The sequence below is a fragment of the Ochotona princeps genome, chromosome 1 (assembly GCF_030435755.1).
Source record: "Ochotona princeps isolate mOchPri1 chromosome 1, mOchPri1.hap1, whole genome shotgun sequence".
Lineage (NCBI taxonomy): Eukaryota > Metazoa > Chordata > Mammalia > Lagomorpha > Ochotonidae > Ochotona > Ochotona princeps.
In genome coordinates this window covers 69516473-69537700 of record NC_080832.1, presented here as the reverse complement: position 1 = coordinate 69537700, position 21228 = coordinate 69516473, and the positions used below count along the sequence as shown (strand labels likewise).

Genomic DNA, 21228 nt, shown 5'->3' with positions numbered 1-21228 from the left:
TACTTAAATTTTTAAAATTTGTCCTGTGCATGAATTCTGTTTCCAGAGCACTCTGAGCAGACACCATGCGGAACGCTTACCCATAGAGTTGAAAAAATTTATGGACAAGAAGTTGTCATTGACATTCAGTGGTGGCAAATATTTCCAGGAAACACCGAGAGGATTTGATTTTTTTTTGAATCCTGTGATAGATGAATGGGTGGAGATGACAAATGGTGGGCAGCAAAATAATACTAGAATGGTGGTTATATGAGGAAATAGTTTAATCATCACGCCGGAACCCTGGGAGTGAATATAATAATGAATGTTCGGCAACTAAATCCATGTTCCCTCTCAAACGACCTGTTTTGCTATGATGTAAAAGTTGGTCACGCACATTATCAAGTTAAATTTTTTGCCAAATAAACTTTTGTGATAGTTATATATCCACCCTGTGGTTGAAATGAAACCTGATTGTAAGGTACCTGAATGAAAAAAATCCAGAAAGGCATGGAATGGAATCATCACTCTTAATAAAATGTCAACTGAATTTGTCTTTACATCTGTGTACAACGTCTTTTCACACTATAAACTTCTGGACAGCAAAGGCTGTGTCTAAGTCAGTGCAATGTTCGGCTCAATTAAAATGCAACTGCAACATCATTTTTGTAACAATGGTATAACTGCACTTGGTTTTCTCATAGTGGCCTGGAAAATTCTTAAGTATTACAGAGGAGAGGTCTTTTAGAAAGTCCATGGAAAATATATGTTATGAAAAACAATGCATGGAATTCACATTTGGGGGTGCATCAGAAGATGCTTATGTTTTAACTGCATCTTCTGCAATCCTTCTTCCCTTTAAAAAAAATGCAATGGATTAATGGGCTACTTTCCTGTAGCCCATTAATCCATTGGGAAGACTAACCCTTTAATATATTTAAAATAGAAAGAAAAACAATCTGTCCTTCTCTTCCTCATGGTCACTCTGGTATTACATATGGTGGTAATCTAAGGAGAGGCTTACAGTTTGATTTACACTGTGAGTCAACTGCTGAACTCATCTCCAACGAACGCTGCTCCTGGAACTAACAAAACAGGGAAATACTAAACAAAACCAACCCCCAACCAGCCCTGAGTCCAGAACACCCAAGCTGCCCAACTGAGTTTCGATCATGGACAGTGTTCTCCAGTATCCCTGCCCCAACTTCCCCCTCCCACAATACAACCAAGGTTACTGTAACTTCTGAGGTCATTCTCATGCTGTACCTTGCTATCTATAAATGGCAGCTTTTCATTTTCCAGTGCAGTGGCTACAAGAAGATACAAATGACTGTTGGTGTTTCCAGGTGCTGTTCTTACTGGAGACTGAAAATACAGTGTTATCAAGCTGGGCCCAAATTAGTCAGTTCCTTTTAAGGTTATCATGAAATAGACAAGCAGGCAAATGTGAAATCCCAGGTGATTACACAGAAACGGAGAAGCCACTTTTCGAGAACTCTGTCGTCATTCTCCTCTCCCACCCGCCTCTCCCATCCCCATCCTAGTGGCTAACAGCCACCACGTGCTCTGACCAGTTGCTATCAAGTGCTTTGAGTGTATACTGCTCCAGAGAGTTCCAAAACATGCATATTTCTAGGAGTACTTCACAGATGACTGGTTTCAAGAAAGGTTAGGAAAAGGTAGGGACCCTCTGTTTTGGAGCGGGGGATTCGAACCCAGGTCTTTAATAACTCCCAGGGTGAAAACTTGTAAGTACTAAGGACATGTTGTCGGCAAGAGGTTTATTAAGCGTGAAGTCAAAAGTAACAAATACACACTACCACACCACCTGTGAGTCTGTTGCTATACATAGTTGATCTTCCCCTACAGGAAGAATGGTGTTCCATTAAAAAAAAATTGCAAATGCTGCTAACGCAAACCTCTCAAGGGAATTATGATCATTCATTAAAGTAATAACTTAAGTCTCTTATCATGAGCATGGCAACAATGAGGCTTAGGTGTGGGCACCTTAGAGATCTGGAGGAAACCTAGAAGAAAAATGCATCTATTGCATAATAATAGAATCTGCCTGTGGAAAGCACTCCTAAACAGAAGTACCAAAGTAAAAACAAATCGGGCTAACAGCATCTGAAAGACATACTGTAAGTGTGACTCCTACTTCTCTCATTGGCTAGATCATGTGTCACATTCAGTTTCTGCATCTTGTTAAATTACAACAGTAGTTAACTTTTCAAGCCAATTTAACAAAACTGACATAGATGAACACCATTCTGTAGTAACCAAGAGAGGTCAGTTGGGGACTTGGGGAAGTCTCTTCTGGGGGTGTCTCCTCTCACTAACTGTTGGGTCACCAGGCCACCAGGCCACCACTCTCCGCAGAGGAGCAACTATCTGCACTCTCTCAACTGAAGACTCATTCCAGCAAAACTCAACAGTGACACAGCCAGCCTGGAAGCTTTACGGATCAATTTACACTGGGAAACATGCAGCACCTTCAAATGGAAAATGAGAGTCTTGAGAAAATTACAAATTTTTAAATGTAAAAATAAAGTTATCTTTCAATCAGTTTTTTCTATAATCTGTCTATAGTTCCCATGTATAATTTTCCAGCAAAGCAGAATATTGGGGACAGATTATTTTAAATCTGAAATTAAAACATTCATTGAGTACCCTCTGTGGCTGAGGATCTGCCCTAGGCACTTTCTCACGAATAGTTTTAACATTCACACAACACATCTTTTTTCAACCTTTTTTTGTTACACTAACTTGTAATAGAATTCCTTCCTTCCTTCTTCCCTTCCTTTTCTTTCCCCTCTCTTTCCTTTTTCCTTCCTCTCCTCTCTTTCCTCTCATTCCCTCCTCCTCCCTTCTCCTTCCCTCCCCTCTGCTTCCTTTCCCCTTTCCTTCCCCCTTCTTGTCTTCAACACTGATTTATTCAAGTGGAAGAGTGACACAGAGACAGAGAAATCTTCCACCTGCTGGTTTGCCCTGTAAACTACCCCAACAGCTAGCAGGGCTGGGCCAGGCTGAGGCCAAGAGCCAGGAACTCTAGCCAGATCGTCCACGTGGTTGGCAGATACCCAAGTATGTGGGTCAACCTTTGTTACCTCATATGCACATTAGCAGGAACCTGGATTTGGAGGCAGGGTAGCTGAGAATGAATCAAGCACTCCAACAGGAGCTGTGGCCATTTCTCTGTTGACTGGACCAGTGGTGTCTCAACACTGGCCCCATTTCTAAAATGTTAAGTGTCATTAATACATCCACATTGATTTTAATTTTCAAAGGGATTCACTTATTTATCTGAAAGTAAGAGTTAGAGAGAGAACAGATGTTTTTCATCTAATGGTTTATTTCCCAGATGGCCACAGTAGGTGTAGTGGGATCGGGCCAAAGCCAGGAGCAAGAGCTTCTTCCAGGTCTTCCAAGTGGGTGGTAGGGGATCCAAGCACTAGAGCCATCTTCTGTTGCTTTTCCTAGGCCATAGCAGGGAGCTGGATCCAAAGTGTAACAGCCAGGATTCAAGCCAGGCATCCATACGGAACGTTAGTGTCATAAGTGTCAGCTTTACCAGATAAGCCATGGTGTAGTGCCCTATTTTTAGTTTTTCTGCTGTCAACAGACAAAAGCTTGATACATCTAAGGGAAGACTGACTTCTGGAAATTCTACATGTGGTTTTTCCATCATTTTTTAAACTTTCTAATGTGTAATACTAATATGTGATGATTTTGTTTCATGCGATATTTTCTGCCAATATTCCTTAAAATTTAAATTTCGGTGATTTTCATTATTCAGTACCTGGGCAAAGACTCATTTGTATCTGCTATAAAATACAAATAAATATACATAATACAATGTTTCATGACACAGTGTATTTATGACTAAAAGACATTGATAATATGATAAGTTGTTTAAATAGATTAAAAGAAAACAGTAATTAATATTTTATACTACAGTTTCCTATTACTATTGAATACTTGCTATAAATACTATATAACTCAATTCAGCTCAGACAAGTTTAACTGGTGATTTATAACCATGAGAGGTTCATGATAGCTAAATATTGGAAGTGGGGGTTCTAAAATTTAAAAAAAATTGCAAAAGTGGGCTCTGAGTGGTAGTTGATTTTAGCATTTGCAAGTAAATAAAATATAATCATTGCCAAAGGCCAGTTCTAAATAGTTTACTTCCTCTTACGTTTGAATTGAAATGTCAATAGAGAATAAAGCTTAATGACTGTTCACATGTAAGCAAATATCATTTGTGGTCTATCCTGAACACTCTCCTTCTAGAAATTTTCCTAAGAAAACAGGGTCAAAACACATTCTAAACAGAAACTAGAGGAGTAAAATGGTTGCACAACACACACATGGTCATTTATATTAGGAGTCAAAAGCATATTTTGCAAATTCACCTACTGAACCAAAGACCCATGCACAGCATCATGGCATTTTGGCCAGTGATGCACTAAACAGATGACAGTGGTCTCTGCTAAATGTAACAAAGCCAGACAGCAAGGCAGAACTGAAGGGGGCGTGAGAGAGAAGGAAACTACAGGAGAAGACAAAGAACCTTCAAGAAGATTCACAGGGGAAGATTAAGCAGCTTCTGTAGGACTCAGAAAAGTCCCTGAAAAGTTTTAAAGCATGGAATCTAATGTCAAAGAACAGAGCAGAATGCTCCTGGTGCATTATTGTGGTGCAAGAAAATATATGATGAGAAAAAGACAAGGAATCAAGCAAACCAGCACACATGGTTTTCTGGGAAGGGTTACAACTCTTCAGGAAAAACCACCAGGCGGGTCCCTCAGGAGGTGTCCAGTGAAGGCACTGTCACCACAGGAGACAACTGCTCTTGAGGTGCTGTTGCCCATGAAGACTTACATGTGGAATAACATGTGGGAGTGAAGTCAGTGATACTGAGGCTGACCCAAAGGAGGCCTAGACTGATGTGTGTTTAGGAGCTTACATCTAAGCTTTTTCTATTTTTTTTTTAAATATGTATTTATTTTCATTGGAAAGACAGATCAGATTTATGGAGAGGAGACAAAGCTCTTCCATCCACTGGCTCACCCCGCCAAAATGGCCAGAGTTGAACTGATCCAAAGCCAGGAGCCAGGAGCTTCTTCCAGGTATCTCATGCGGGTACAGGATCTCAAGGCTCTGGGCCATCCTCTACTGCTTTCCCGGGCCACAAGCAGGCATTTAGCCACTGAGCTATCACGATTCATGTCCAGGTTGCTCCACATGGGTGGCAGGAAACCAACTGTTTGAGACATCACCACTGGTCCCTAGGATCTGCATCAGCAGGAAACTGGAGTCTGAGGCTGGAGGTGGGTATCAGCCTCAGGCACCTGAATACGAGATGCTGGCATCTTAAACAGCTAGGCTGTTAAACACCCCGGTGTTTTCTCCAATACCCTTTAAAAATTACTGCTCCAGATAACTACGAGAAATATTCAGGCCTGGAAAAAATGTTTATTTTTCATAAAAATATGACTCACTTTGAATATGATTTACAATTTCTTCTCTTTTAATAATTAGGATTTTTTCACCATTCACAAACATTAATTGCACATTACTATTCAGAACTCTCAGGGAACAAAACTCAGTTATCTACAGAGAAAAACCTCTAAGTTTCCCTTACTTGCCATACCACAGAAAGAAGACAGAAGGCATTCAATTTGCTCATGTACTGGGCTGGTGATAGTCTGTGCATAATACAATTTATAGAAAACTAGAATGCTGGAGTCCACAGAGATTTCAGGGATAATCGCCCCTATTGATTTCTTTGCATGCAGGACCCTTGAGAAATCTGATGAGAGCTGTGAGCCATTTGCTGCCCCAGAAAAACAGAAGCAGTACAGCACTACTATACTTGCGTCTTCACATTTACCCTCACTCCCTGGCTAAAACACCAGGCAAAAGATCCAGACCCAATCCCTCTGCTTTCTTTTGCATAAGGAGACTCCATGGCTCTACGACGGGCTGTGACTTAGCCACAGTCACTCTGCAACAACCATGAGCAGAGCAAAGGGGACCTTATGGACACAAAGATTCTCCCCTTCCAGAGCCAGGCTCTTGGCTAGGTAAGGTACAGAGGTGAAAGGCTTGCAGAGGAATACACTTGGACCTGTGGCTTCTGGCAGAGCTTCCCCCTGGTAGTGCCCTCTTTCAGACCAGGCCAGCTCAGGCCTCCAGGCTGCCTTTCCCAGCACTTCCAGCAAATCAATAAAACCTGCCCGATGTGGGCACATTCAGAAAGGGAAGCAAGGGTGAGAAAAGACTCAGAAACCAGTTTTAAGAAACCAGGGAGTTCTAAAGAAAAGAACCCTTATTTACTCACATAATGGATGCTGAATACTGAATCAGACTGCTCATTTATTTAGGAAGTGGTAATCGTTAGCAAATAAAAGTCCTGGCGACCTGCTTTAATGATCAGATGGAACAAAGTTACAACTTCAACTGCCTTTGTTAGTTCACTTGCAAATTGCCAGTTCCTTCAAGAATGAAAACATGCATCCTGGGTTCTTTCACTTGCTTTCAGCTTGGCAAATTCATTCAATATTTTTCAAATTCAATTCAACAAATATTTTCCTTATGATGGAAATATGCATGGGTTCTGGATTCAGTAACATTCTAATTCAAATATAGCTCTACTTTATCTGGATGTGATACTGGGCTTGGTACTTAAGGGTCTCAGGTTTTGCCATCTGTAAGTGGGAAAAAATTACAACTTGGCTGGAAAAATTAGAAATAATATAATTCACTGCAAAAAAACCCAGCTAATGCAACATCTGGCAAACATTAGGCACTTGGTATACTGGTACTACTTAAAATAATGATTATTTATCAGACATCCTCAAAGCAAAAACCTCATTATAAACCTTCAAATCTGAATTCATGATGTCTAATGAATGAAGATCTAGCTCATTTTGAATGTGACTCATTTGCTTTAGTTTGACAAATTCTAATAATGAAATGAAAAGGTCACTGTTCAAATGACTAACTTTAATAAAGTACCAATGTTGGGGTTTTTTGACCAAAAGGAAATCAGTAGCGGGTTCTGGTCGAATCTAAGACATCAGATAAAAACAGTATTTCAAAGTAATAGAACAAGAAAACAGAGATAATGGTTTCTTGATGTGAACTCAAGATGAAACTCTTTTAAATATTATGGCTCAGGATTAACATGTTTTCACACGGCTTACCAAGTTTTCAGAATGCACCTACTCATACTTTTCAATTTGCTATCACTTTCTTTTTTATGAGAAATCTTTTACAAATTACTTGGAGAAGCTAAAAACATACAGTGGAAAATTTTCCCCAAGCTACCGTTGTAACAATAAGTCTATTCAACAGGCAAATATAAATAATATTTAGCAGTTCTAAATGGGGAGAAAGGATGACTTCTCACTGTCATTGAAAAGAAGCATACAGAGCAATTACTTAGTCACTTATAAAACCCACGTTCAACTTTTGAAATAATGACTAACCTGATAAGAGACAAGACTTCTCCCATTAAATACTGAAGGCTAGAAGGCTAGCCAATGAAGATAAGCACAGCAGGTTACATAATTGTCCTCTGCACTCAACAGTAACTTTTTTCTGCTCCAGGATATTGACCATTTTTCAGTAATACTAGCATGCATTACAAAACAGTCAACATACTGTCAGAAATCACTCTAAACGCTAGGTAAATTGTTGGTGAAGAGTAAAATTAATTAATTTGGATCTCACTAGTTTCATAAGATGTGCTCATTCACAGCATAAATAAAAGTTCCTCAAAAATACATTTAAATTCTCAAGAAAACCAAACAGTGAAGAGTACATATAAATGCATGCAGCTTTTATTGAAAAGCAACATAGCCAGGCTAGAATGAGACTCTCGGACTTGGCTACCAGACACCTTCCTGCAGTGCTCCGACAGGAGACACCTGAAAGACAGAGCAGCTCAGGTACATGCCTACCAGAGGTATTAAAAATGTTGTACAGGGCCCTGCACGATAGTGTACAGGTTAAAGTCCTCGTCTTGCACGTGCCAGGATCCCATATGGGCGCTGGTTCTAATCCCGGCGGCCCTGCTTCCCATCCAGCTCCCTGCTTGTGGCCTGGGAAAGCAGTTGAGGATAGCCCAAAGCCTTGGGACCCTTCACCCGCATGAACTACCCGGAAGAGCTCCTGGCCCTTGGCTTCAGAGTGGCTCAGCTCTAGCTGTTGTGGCCGCTAGGGGAGTGAACCATCGGATGGAAGATCTTTCTCTCTGTCTCTCCTCCTCTCTGTATATCCGTCTTTCCAATAAAAACAAACAAATCTTTTTTAAAAAAGTACAAAACAGGTATGATGATGAAATAAAGCATGGGTTTCAGTTTTGTTTGGCCCCAAAACAAGTATGTTTTAACTTTTTTTAAAAGATGTATTTATTTTCATTGGAAAAGCAGATTCACAGAGAGAAGCACAAGACAGAAAGATCTTCCGTCCTCTGGTCCACTCCCCAAGTGGCCAAAACAACTCGGGCTGAGCTGATCTGCAGCCAGGAGCCAGGATATTCTTGCAGGGTCCCAAAGCTTTGGACTGTCTCTACTGCTTTCCCAGGCCATAAGACTGGAGCTGAATGGGAAGTGGAGCAGCTGGGACACAAACCATACAAGACACCCACATTTGCAGACAGAGGGCTTAGCCAACTGAACCATCATGGCAGCCCCTTTTATCACATAAAATCAATTATTAATATTATTATATTATTATTTAAGCTTGAGAGGCAGAGAAACAGAGACAGAGCTCCCATTGGTTGGTTCATTCCTCAAATGCCTTCAGTAGCTTGGGTATAGCCTGGCTGAAGCCAGGAGCCGGGAACTTCAGCCAGGCCTTCCCATATAGGTATCAGGGACAATGAGCTATCATCTGCTGGCTCCCACAGTCTGCACTGGTGGGAAGCTAGAACTTGGAAGTCAGTGGCGGGAAGCTAGAACTTGGAAGTCAGTGGCGTAATCAAACCCAGGCACTCCAATATATAGGACATGGCATATTAATCTGGGGTCTTAACTATAAGTCTGTATTATTTGGCACTCCACAGCAGGGGATTGCACTGCACAGGCCACCTTGCACTCAGAGGATATGTGGGACTAGTTCATACCAATGTTATATGAGTTGGAAAGATGATCTGACTTCAAGACCATCATCAGTAAGAAGGGAATATTCCTTGTTCATGTTTTTCCCTCCCCACCAGAAAGGTGCAGATAACCCAAAGCCTTAGTGGTGGTGTGCCCATTTTGGATTCTGGTGTGTGCAAGGCAAGGACTTTAGCCACTAAGCTACCGAACCGGGCCCATGATTTTCCTTTTTTTTTTTCAAACAAGTTCAGGGCCCAGCATGGTACCCTAGTGGCTAAAGTCCTCATGTTGCATGCAACAGGATCTCATACGGGCGCTGGTTCTAATCCTGGCTGCCCTGCTACCCATCCAGCTCTCTTGCTTGTGGCCTGGGAAAGCAGTAGAGGATGGCCCAAATCCTTGGGATCCTGTACCCGCATGGGAGACCTGCAGGAGGCTCCTGGTTCCTGGTTTTGGACTGCCGTGATTCTGGCTGTTGTGGCAGCTTAGGGAGTGAGTCATTGGACAGAAGATCTTCCCCTCTGCCTCCCTTCCTCTCTGTAAATCTGACTTTCCAACAAAAAATAAAATAAATCTTAAAGAAAAAAAGTTCAGAGAAGCCTTTCTTCCAAGCTAGCAAAGTATATAAAGTTGCTTGAAGATGAGAACACCATAAAATGAGTCTCAGCCCTTTTCTAAGTTTTCCATGTTATTTTTAATCATTATGAAAAGGTGCCATGGACCTCACACTCTGCATTCAAATATGCCTAAGAACATGCACTGCCTTTAGGACAGAGTAACTCATGCAGGATCGGTGTCCCAATTTCCATGCTTAAGCTCTTTTTCCCTTGCTTGAAAAAAACACAAAAGGGCAGACATCCTGGCTAAGATGGAGCTGGAGCTCAGGATGCCTCCAAAGCCCAACTGGCAGCTGGATTCTCCTGGTGAGAGACAAGCTAGCATGATTCACCCTAAGCTCTGTGTTCAATCCAGATCCCAGCATCTGGATTCAAAACACATGTGTGAGCTGTGGCCGCTGGCTCTCAGGGTGTGATGGAGCCAAGACAAGCCTGGACACCATGCCCCAGATGATTCCAAAAGGACAGTGTACTTGGTGGACTGCCAAGGCACTGAAACATACCCAGACTAATAGGGAGTGAGTAACATTGGCATGCCTCCACGGAGCGGCAATGAGCAGGTGCAGGGGTGGCCAAGGGTTAAGGTGGCCTGAGGATGACATGGAGCATAGCCTATTGAACTTGTCGTGGTCAGAAAACACCCCTCACCAATGACTTCTTTCCTGAAGTGGCTATTGTTCTGATGCAAATACACAGGGGGAGGGGGATCCGCAGGGTAAGGGTGGGGGTGGGTGGGGACTGTTTCTGGTAAATAAAATGGAAAACCTCAGAGTGCACATACTTCCTGCAAAGATTGGTGGTGCTGAGCTTTTCTTTGTTTCAAAGAGAAAAAGGGAAGAGGGGGGGAAAAAGACATTTCAATACCATTTTTTCTTTGATGGCATGAAATCATAGTCACAATAATTATAACACAGGCTACACAGTAAAGTCTAAGTGGAGGGGAACAACAGCGGTGTACAATTTCCTCAGCTGGATTTTAACCCATTAGAATTCACCTTGCACTCGCCCAGATTTTCCTTGGCTGTGATATGTCCAGCAGGTTGACGGTTCTGCAGCTATGGATTTTATATGCAACACCCCCCCCCCCCCCCAGCTGCTGCTCCTTACGTCCCTGCTCCCCCTGCGTCTCTTCCTCTCTTTCTCCGTCTCTTTGTTGTGAATGTCAGGGCTGTCAGTGTCACAGTCTGACATGATTAGTGTTTCTGACATTACACCAAGAAGCAGACACAGAGGGAAGAGCAAGGGTGCAGGGGAAGGCAGTCAGGATCTGCAGCCATTTAAAGAAGTCAAACAGGAAAAAAAAAAGTGGCCCAACCTCCTTGCCTCTGAGGTTCCATGATTAGAGGGCAGCTTATAAATCACCCTGGATTTTTCTCATTTATCCAATTAGTCTGTTTTTCTGCTCCTCTGGAGATCCCTAAGGTGTGGATCTATTTTGTGAGATCAAAGCCAGTGTGGCTCCAATAACAGATAACACAGAATGCGTGATTCAGCGGATTTGGAGGCCGTGAAGCGGAACAATCGGCGCACTTCGGGAAGATAGCACCAGTCCATTCGAGTATCGATTCACTGCACTTTGTCACTCTAATGATGTTATCTCATTAAAAGAGATAAATGCCCCCACTGTTCTTCTAAGAGCATCTGCTTCGTACTCTTCTCTCCTTTTCAACAGCATGGCTCTCAGCAGCAGCGCATTAAAATCACATTGAAATCCAATGCAAGGCTTGGTGACAGAGCTGCTTACCAAGGCTTCTGTTAATTGCTTTTTCCTATTCTTGACCCCCATATGCTCCCCCACTACAGTTGTCCATGCAAACGAGCAATATGAAGACAAGCAAATACAGAAAATAATCATGATAGGAAGCATTATTGAGTGTCTATTAGGTGGAGCCTCCACGGCACCAACATTTAACTTATTCTTATTACCTTGCCATGAGGTAGAACAATTCTCAGCTGGCAAATCAGAATGAAAGCCTGATGTTCAGTAATTTGTCCAGGATAGGTAATGAGAGGCTGAGTCATAAAACAAACCAGGGTCCATCCAATGTGTGTACCCCAAAACAACCGCAAACACTAAAAATTCTCCTTTCTCCTTCATGGGGTGTATGAGCAAACACAGAAAATACTATTGTAACCTGATTTAGAATAGGTGAAAAACAATACAAAAGAAGGTGACACTTCCTGGAAATACCCAGGAACACAATGCTACAGTACAACGGTTTTGTTTCAACAGATTTCTTATTAAATAACAAGGTAGCAATTTTCTATAATGAATGTTTTATACATTATCCCTTTGTGTATCAGGCCTCTAAAATACACATTATTAAAGTCGATTAAAGTCTGTATTTAGCAGCATTACTAATGTGCCTTTGGGGAAATTATTACAATGAAACAGCATCAGTCTTTCACAAAATTTCAATTGTTTAATATTCCCTTTCTGATCTTCAATACATGGGACTATTTTTAGCTATAATCAGACCTGTTCCAAAATGCAGTAACCCCAGCCTAGAGCTTTACAACAGTTTTGTTTACAGGTTGGGTTTAAGACACAACAAGAGACATAGACATTATTAATTTCACCCAAAACTCTTTTTTTGTAACTCACTGCAGTTTTTCCACTGTTCTAATTTACAGGTGCTTTTTGATGAGCACGACATACGACGATATCGTACCTTTTTGGTTGGACTGGCTATCTTAATTAACTGCTTACATTTATATCTCATTGAGACTGGCTCTCAAAGCGACTTTATTATTGCCTAAAGGTGGTAAGAAGTTACAAAAGCAGGGCCTGACGGCGTGCCCTAGCGGCTAAAGTCCTTGCCTTGAACGCCCCGGGATCCCATATGGGCGCCGGTTCTAATCCCGGCAACTCCACTTCCCATCCAGCTCCCTGCTTGTGGCCTGGGAAGGCAGTCAAGGACGGCCCAAAGCCTTGGGACTCTGCACCCGCATGGGAGACCTAGAAGAGGCTCCTAGTTCCCGGCTTTGGATTGGCACAGCACTGACCGTTGTGGCTCACTTGGGGAGTGAATCACCGGACGGAAGATGTTCCTCTTTGTCTCTCCTCCTCTCTGTACATCTGACTTCGTAATAAAAATAAATAAATCTTAAAAAAAAAAGTTACAAAAGTATCCCATTTAAAAAAAAGGAAGAAAGCCAAATAAACCAGAAGAACATATAAACTGTGATGAATCAAATCTAAACATTTTCATTTAAATGTAAGCATAGTCATTTATGAGTGCCTTGGAGTATAGGTCTTCTCAACAGTAACTGCAGAATGTCTGTACATTATGTAGCTTAATACACTCTTCAATAGGCATGTCTCCATTCCTACCTCATCTGTTACATTTATTAACTTTATTACACAGTAAGAAGTCCTTCAAACTGAAGTCAATAATGCACATGCACTCAAAAGCACAATACTCTCTGAAAACACCTTACGAAAACAGTCATGTTAGGCTGGTTTACAGAGCAATAGATAATCAAGAGCCAGGAAGAGCATCGGCAAATGGCTTTGTGTTAAAAAGGCTCTAGGCTGCAAAAAAGGGAGATTAAAGCCAATCTAAAGGGCTAGTCCATTAATAAACTGGATTGGAATCAATCTCTCCATTATGCTTTTCCTATCAACCACAGCAATCCCACCATTGGAGACATCACATTCGCAAAACTAGACCAATCAAGCCACTGTTTAAATAAAGATGGACAAGCCACAGATGAAAGAACTAACAATATAATCATATTTCCAATAATCCATTCACTATGGAGGATATTATCTTCACTGTTTCCACTAAGACCAACTGTTTGAGAGGAATAGAGCAAAGTTGAGAGCTCTGACAAGGAACAGGGAGCCTTCATTCCTCTGCCTGATTCAGAAAGGCCAGCAGCTGCCAGACTCTTTGTTACAGGGACCCAGCAACCAGCAGCCCCAAAGAAAGAGGTTGCTGCACACATCAGGGGACTGCCAGGCCTCTCTCTTCCTGCTGCAGGCCTGGGTGGCCTCCGTTCAACATGGTGATGTGGAACAAGGAGCCACCAGGGCCGCCAACATCCAATTAGAGCCCAGTGTGAAGGCTGGCATAGGAAGCTTTTCAGTCTGGAGGGAGTAAAGAAAAGAAGGACTGCTTGAATCAAGAAAACCCTAAACACTTGCTTTGAAGTTCTCCAAAAGTAAGAATGAACAACATTGCCAAACTGAGGATCACATGATGGGGGTGGGGAGTCTCCAAAATGTTCCTGGAAAAACAAATACTGCGAGAAAACTAGGCAAGATGTCCATTTCATTGTGTCCCCAAATAATCCCATCTTTTGGTTCCAGATTTTTTGTCTTGGACTTTGAAATCGCCTTCCTATGTCAAAGTGCCACTAAAAATTAGGGACGAGCATAGCCACTGGCTTCCAGAGACACCAGTTTGCTGGCCAGGAGCTGCAATCATCTTTGGTTTTCTTTCTTTGCTTCCTTTCCCTTTCCTTTCTTCTTTCCTAAGACTTCTTTTATTTAATTGAAAGGGTTACCAAGAAAGAGATCTTCCATCCACCAGTTTACTTCCCAAATGGGTACAGTAGCCAGGGGTGGGCCTGACTAAAGCCAGGAGCCTGGAACTTCTTCCTGATCTCCCACGTGGATACAGGGGACCAAACAATTGAAACATCTTTGCTCCTTTCCTAGGTGCATTAGCAGGGAGCTGGACTGGAAGTGGTATAGCTAGGACCTTCCAAAGAGCTAAATAAGATGCACAGCTGGGCTTGTGGGACTGGAAATTCTAAGACTGTCACACTGAACACACCTCTCCTCCCCAAAGCTTTTGTTACTTCTTGTCTGTTCTGATTCACCTTTACCTTTTCTGACTTGGATTGGTGGCTATCAAGCCATGCCATGTGACATGAGACAAAGCTTCTGTTTAATGTCTCTCTACAGGAAGCTTCAGATTTGTAACATGTACCCTGGACCGTGAAGACTACTCCTCTGAGAAGCCACCAACCACTACCCCACCACGCAGAAGAGGCGAGCTGTGCACCCATGGACAGATCCACCAAAATGCACTTCTGGCTAAATAAAAAGCAGGACACGTTTTGGGAGTGAAATAATAAGTACCCCAATGTTTGCTCTATCAACAAAATGACTGTGTAAAGAGATAATTTATCCAACATAGGAAGCAATTTTATAAAATTGGTATTTTATAGACTTATTTACAAAAAACAAGTTATATATATGCATTAAGTTTATTTTCTCTAGAGCGGGGCAATTAGCCTATACAATCATTAAGATGCCTGCATCCTGTACAATACGCTTTAGGTCAGTCCCCAGCTCTGCCTCCTTGACTCCAGATTCCTGCTAATGCAAACTCTTCAGGCACTGGTGAGGTCTCAAGTAACTGAATTTATACCACTCATGTGGGGCATCTGTCTTGCCCACTTGGATCCCAGCATCAGCCCAGCCTAGCACTGGCTGTGAGGGTACTTGGGGGATAAATTATGAGATGAGAGCAATCTCTTTTCTCTCTCCGACCAACATACCAAATCAACCATCTACTGGATGATACATGATCTGTTTCATTTCAAATTTGCATCCCTATAATTCTCTAAAGGTAATGGTATTCCTGCTACCTTCTTGGATCTTCACTGCATTTCCCAGCATGATGCACATGGAGAAAGTTTGGAAATCTAATGTCACTATCTCCATACATCTCATATTTAGCAGCAACTAATGTACACACAGCACTGGGGCACATTGGCCTTACATTCCAGTTAGTCTCCCAAATTCTGCACAATGACATTTTTAGGAGGGCTAAGGGCAATTTTCCCTTGACGCTGTAGATGCTGAGAACAGAGGCGCTGCACACTCAGTGCTGCAGTTAGCGCTGGGTCCTGCCACATATAGGGCAGTGTCCAGTCCACTACTTCTCACTCTCCTATCTCAGGGGCCCTTTACAGGCTCATCAAGTATCATGGGTTCTAGCCAGCTGCTGTGCATCTGTGTGATTTCAATCAATACTTACCATATTAGAGATTGAAGTTTTACATTTTAGTTGACTACAGAGAGAGAGAACTTAATCTCAAAGTTGACGCAGCAGGATGGCATGTTGAAAAATGGAAAATACACAGAGAAAGAATTCTGTAGGGAAGTCAGCTAAGCCAAATAGTGGCATGCACCAACCAAGACAGAGAAGAGGTTCTATACTACTTGGTTAGATGCTATGGCATGTGACCAATGCAATAAAAACTGGATCTGGCTTTATCTGAATAGAAAAAGGTAGGAACCATTCTCAAGAACATTCTAACATTTTCTTTCACTGTGGGGCGAGTGAGGTGGTAATTGTGCAGCCTAGCAGAAAAAAAAAATCCATTCTATTCTGTTCCAACTAGCAAGAGCTCAAGTAATGGGTTCCTGTCACTTAATGTGGAATACCTGCACTGAGTTGCTTTCTCCTGGTACTGGCCTGGCCCAGTTTTGTCTGCTGTAGGTGTCTGGGAAGTAAACCAGCGGACAGGAAATTCTCTCTCTCTCTTTCTCTCTCTCACTCTCTCTTTCTCTCTCTCTCTCCCCTCCCTTCCTCCCTTCCTCCCTTCCTCCCTTCCTCCCTCCCTTCCCCTCTCCCTCTCAACAACAGAAGGAGACTGAAGAGCATTTTGAAATTGGAAACACTGTCTCCAAGTCTTCAAAGGGGCAGGGCAAGTTTTAACCTGGGAAAACCTGTGCCTCACAATTTCTTTGACATGTAAGACTCATAATCCACAGCCATTAAAGATTATTTGCAACATCAATGGGTAAACAACTGTGAGGGTGTCTCCTCTGCACTAATCCTACTAGGTGCATTTGTAACTGACAGGTTGTATGTACCCTGTCCTACGCAGCAAGTTCAAGATGAACTATGTGTCCAGGAATGTGCTCTGAGATTCTTCTCTGTCGCCACAAATGTACCAATATGCTAGATGTCTGAGAGCCAGAACCATAGCCCTTCCTGGTGTTTCCTCCGACCCTAGTACACACAGGAGGTCAAGAACATAAGAAACTGGGGCGAGCGCTGTGGTGCAATAAGCTAAGGCACAGCTTGGGATGCCTGCATCTCACATGATCCTGGTTGGAATATCGTCCTGTCTCTAATTCCAATCCAGTTCCATGCTGAACCTGGGGGTAGCAAGGATGGACCAAGTACTTGGGTTCTTTCCACCCAGACGGCGTCCTGGTTCCTGGTTTCCATTGGTCCAATTGTGGCTGCTGCTGAATATTTTGAAGATCTCCCTGCTGCCTTGCCCTCTGGTCTCTGTCATTCAAGTAAATAAATAAGCAAATACTTTAAAAATTTACTTTATAAGAAAGGAAGACTGTACAGGGTTGATAACAGTTCACTGGCTGTCAGATTAGCCCTCTCAAATTTCTAAAACAAACTTCTAACCCCTTTGCACCCCAGAGGTCATTCCTGTGTTATCTGGAGAGACAGTCCCTCACTGGGCCAGAAGACAGCAAGTGGAGCGTGACTACAGTCAGCTTTGCCCGGTGCTTCCCAGGAATAATAAGGACCCTAGATCAACGTGGTTTTCCTTTATCCTGACACCTCCCTAATGGCGACAACCCATCAGCAGGCTGGGGTGTTATAAGGACAGAGACTATGACAGTATGTGTTAGGACAAGAGCAAGTACAAGGCAATCCTCCAACTTTCTAGGAACAGCTCTTTGAACATCAGTCACAGAAACGCTTCCAAGTTCAAATGCCCACGCCCTAATGGATGAGACGATTCTCTGGTTGTATTTGTGCAGAGAAAAGCTGTTTCCTTCCCCCAGAGAATGAGCTATTTGTCTTAAGCCAAGAAAATCACAAAGGAAAATGCTGAGCTACGGAGGTGACATAGGCTTAATCACCACTTGGGCTGAAAAATAATAAAAGGCACGCACTGTACCACGCAGGCAGAATATAACTCCCGCGTGACAGACACACTTATGGAGACGCTTAAAATGTCCTGGGAGTCTGATTCCCAGCTGTGTGTCGAGAGCCAACCCCTGACGTCAGGTCTTGAGTTGCCCTGGAGAAACTTAGGGCAGAGCAAACTGCACTTGCTTTCCAGAGGTTTCCCAAGAGCCTCCTGAGCTTTCCAGCACACCATAATCAACATAAACCACAGTTTGCAAAAAGGATCTCCTTCCTCTGCTCTCCAAGCTCGAGCCTGGGGCAGATGAGTCATCTACCTTCCTGTAAGCCAAACCTGGTTCCCTGGGACCACTCCAGGTGGATATCTAAATCAGAGTCTTGGGTGGAGGCCCTCTCTTAGGCTTGGCTCAGCCAAAAGAAAAACTCTCTAGCAGAATTGCTTGGTGGATTTCTTTCTCCTAGTTCCTTCAGACAGGGTAGTTTAAGCAGTGACAGGCTCCCATAAAACTTCAATCTAGGGAGGGGTGTGCTGACAGCATTCCTAGCATCTTCCAGGCACGGAAGGATCCCACGGGCCTTTCCATCAGTGACAAAACCAAGAAATGAAAGACAAAAATAAAGAAAACAGAACACACCACTGGAGAAGAATTCTTGCTCAGAGGATCTCAACAAGTTAAAGGGACGATCTAAAGCCTAGATCTTCTCAAGATCATCTGAAAGTGCTGGTCTCTACCACGACCCACAGACAAGGCAGTCACACACCGGTTCTTGCAGGTTCCTGGAAACATTTCTGCCGCATCTGAAATCTTTGGGTCTGCAGGATTTACCCCTACCTCCTTCTCTGGAGCTCCTATCTGGCCATCTGAGAAGATAACATCTGTAGAATCTGGGACATTAGACAATACCTTGGGACATTTCTGGCTATCACAAGTAGCTTGGCGGAAGGAGCTACCACTGACAGTTCCACAGGGCTGAAGTCTCCCATACAAAGAATTATGGGCTCTCCGTGTCAGGTGTAGAAGCGGAGACACTTTGCTCCTGCCACACTAATCTCTCTGTTGTTCCTACACCACACTTTCTTCAAGTTTTATGTATAAAACCCAGGCTGTTTACTCTTACTTGAAGCATCTTTCCCTATTTTCTGTCTGGGAAAATACCCTTTACCATCCAGGATCCAAGCTAAGATGTCACCTCTCCATGTTCTTTCCCAGTAACTTTACCTCACTGGAACACTAGCCATGGGACCCTCAAATAATCAGTCACAGGTTGAAGGCATGACCCTAACCTTACACATCCTTTATCCCCCAAAGTGCCCATCTGGTCACCCACTGGTAACTTAGTCAATGAATAAATGGAAATGTGACAGATGTACCGTAAATACACCTGCAACTATGTTTAAGGAATAATGGTGCCCCCAACATAACAAACAATAGCAGCAGCTATTTTAAAGTGCCTGTTACACAAGCAGACACTACACTAAGCACCAGCTCAAATATTAACACATTTCATCCTCACAACGACCCTGACAGGCAGTCACCTTTCTTGCCAGCAATCTACAGACAGGAACACAGAGGCAACAAGAGGCTAAGCTACTAGCCAAGGGTCATTAAATTAGAATCTGGAGAGCTGGTGTTGAAACTCAGGAAGTTTGGTTCCAGAGCCTTGGTATCCCAATCTTCACGCAACCTCAGCTCACATAAGGGCTTCTGGCAAACGTAAATGACATCTCCAGGAGACTGCACAACCACACGGCATCCACTGGCTCCTTGACCCTGGCTGAAGCTCCACTCACCAGGGGTCACATGTAACTCTCCAAGAAGCAACCACCCTGCACCACAGAAAGACGCTGTGTTCCCAGGAAAATAATGATATCTCAGAACAACCAAATTACTGAGGGTGATTCTTACCTTGTTCATCCTGCAGGAGTGCGGGCAAGGGATCAGGCATGTCATGCAGTGAGTCAGCCCTTGAAGATTCTCCTTGTTCCTGGAACAGACAGATGCCCTGTGAACACAAACAAGAAATCCATCAGCTGGTACACAGGAAAATGTTCTGTACTTCTAATTGTACTTAAATAGTCATATGTGGTTAGTGGCTACCATTTTGGTCACTACAGGTGTAGATACTCAAATCAGAAGTCTGGAGGCCACAGACACCTGGCATGTCAGTGACCAGAGCACTTATCCAGTCAAGAACTACCCCATAGGTCAAATGATCCAACTGTGCCCATTACAGAGGAAGGCTCCATGTTTATTTTCACGCTATTAGTTCTTCACACAGGGTCCTTTGATTCACATTATTGTACTTCAAAGTAAAGTAGTTTATTGTATGGTTTGAGGGCTCTTAATTTCTCAAATATTAAGAGAAAAAACACTTAAACAGACTTAACCACTTAGATTTTTCCTTTCAAAAATGCTTAAAGGTGAATTTGAGAGGGGACTAAAACATTGTAAGCTGCCTTGAAAATCACTTATTTCATGTATTTTTTTTCAAGCTGCATCTAGTAAGGGTTTAGACATCTGAACTTTGTCATGAAGAATGCAGTTGGAAGTACATACACAATTTCTGCGCTTATAAATGCAAAAAACATTAAAGCATGTTGATAACAGAATATGAGGGGTGCAAAAAAGGTCACAAATGTTATTTAAAAAAAAACTATGAAGGCGCCCAGCGGCGTGGCCTAGCTGCTAAAGTCCTTGCCTTGAAAGCCCCGGGATCCCATATGGGCGCAGGTTCTAATCCCGGCAGCTCCACTTCCCATCCAGCTCCCTGCTTGTGGCCTGGGAAGGCAGTCAAGGACGGCCCAATGCATTGGGACTCTGCATCCGCGTGGGAGACCCAGAGGAAGAGGTTCCTGGTTCCCAGCTTCGGATCGGCGCAGTACCCGCTGTTATGGCTCACTTGGGGAGTGAATCATCGGACGGAAGCTCTTCCTCTCTGTCTCTCCTCCTCTCTGTATATCTGACTTTGTAAAAAAACAAATAAATTTTTTTTAAAAAACTATGAGTTTTTTAAAATTAATTAAAATTATTTTTAAAAGCATGAGTTTCAAAATTTTCTACATAAAAATAATTTTTGAATTTCATTCCACAAACTCTTTGTAATACCCACACACGTTCAATAGGACAAAAGGAAGGCACTCCAATCTACCAGACTGCCATTACCGCCTTTGTCCACTGGAGAAACCCAAGGCCGTATTACCATAGTAGCGCTCTTGACTACCAAGCAAACGAGGATACAACTTATATCTTCAAAAGATAAAGTCAAACTGTGCACCCTATCATATTTTTAAATCTTTTTTGCACCAAAACAAGCTTAGTTTTAATTCTATTTTCCATGAACTTGTTTTTTTTTTAATTTTTGCTTTTCATTATGTAGTTCCATAGGCTCAGTGAATTCCCTTTCCACCCTCTCCATCCCCTCCCACTCACTGCTTTCCCCTATGTTATTACAATAGTATAGTTCTTCAGCAGCAGTCACAAGTCCAACATTCTTCTATTTAAGTGTATCCTGACCTTGTAGGTAGATGGTGGTAGAAAGTTCAGCATCCTATCATTACGATATATTTAACAGTTTCACTGGGAGTCCATCTTTTATTGGGAGTGGAGACGCATACTACAATGTACCTCCACTTCCTGGTATGACAGTCTCTTT

General features: G+C 42.7%; 1 protein-coding gene across 1 annotated transcript in view; it reads right to left on the bottom strand.

Moving 5' to 3' along the window:
- BACH2 (BTB domain and CNC homolog 2) overlaps positions 1–21228 on the bottom strand; it is a 374902-nt gene that overhangs the window by 269301 nt on the left and 84373 nt on the right. The window contains exon 2 of the mRNA XM_058660792.1: positions 19482–19578. The gene's annotated coding sequence lies outside the window, so the exon portion shown is untranslated. The remainder of the gene's footprint in view (positions 1–19481; positions 19579–21228) is intronic.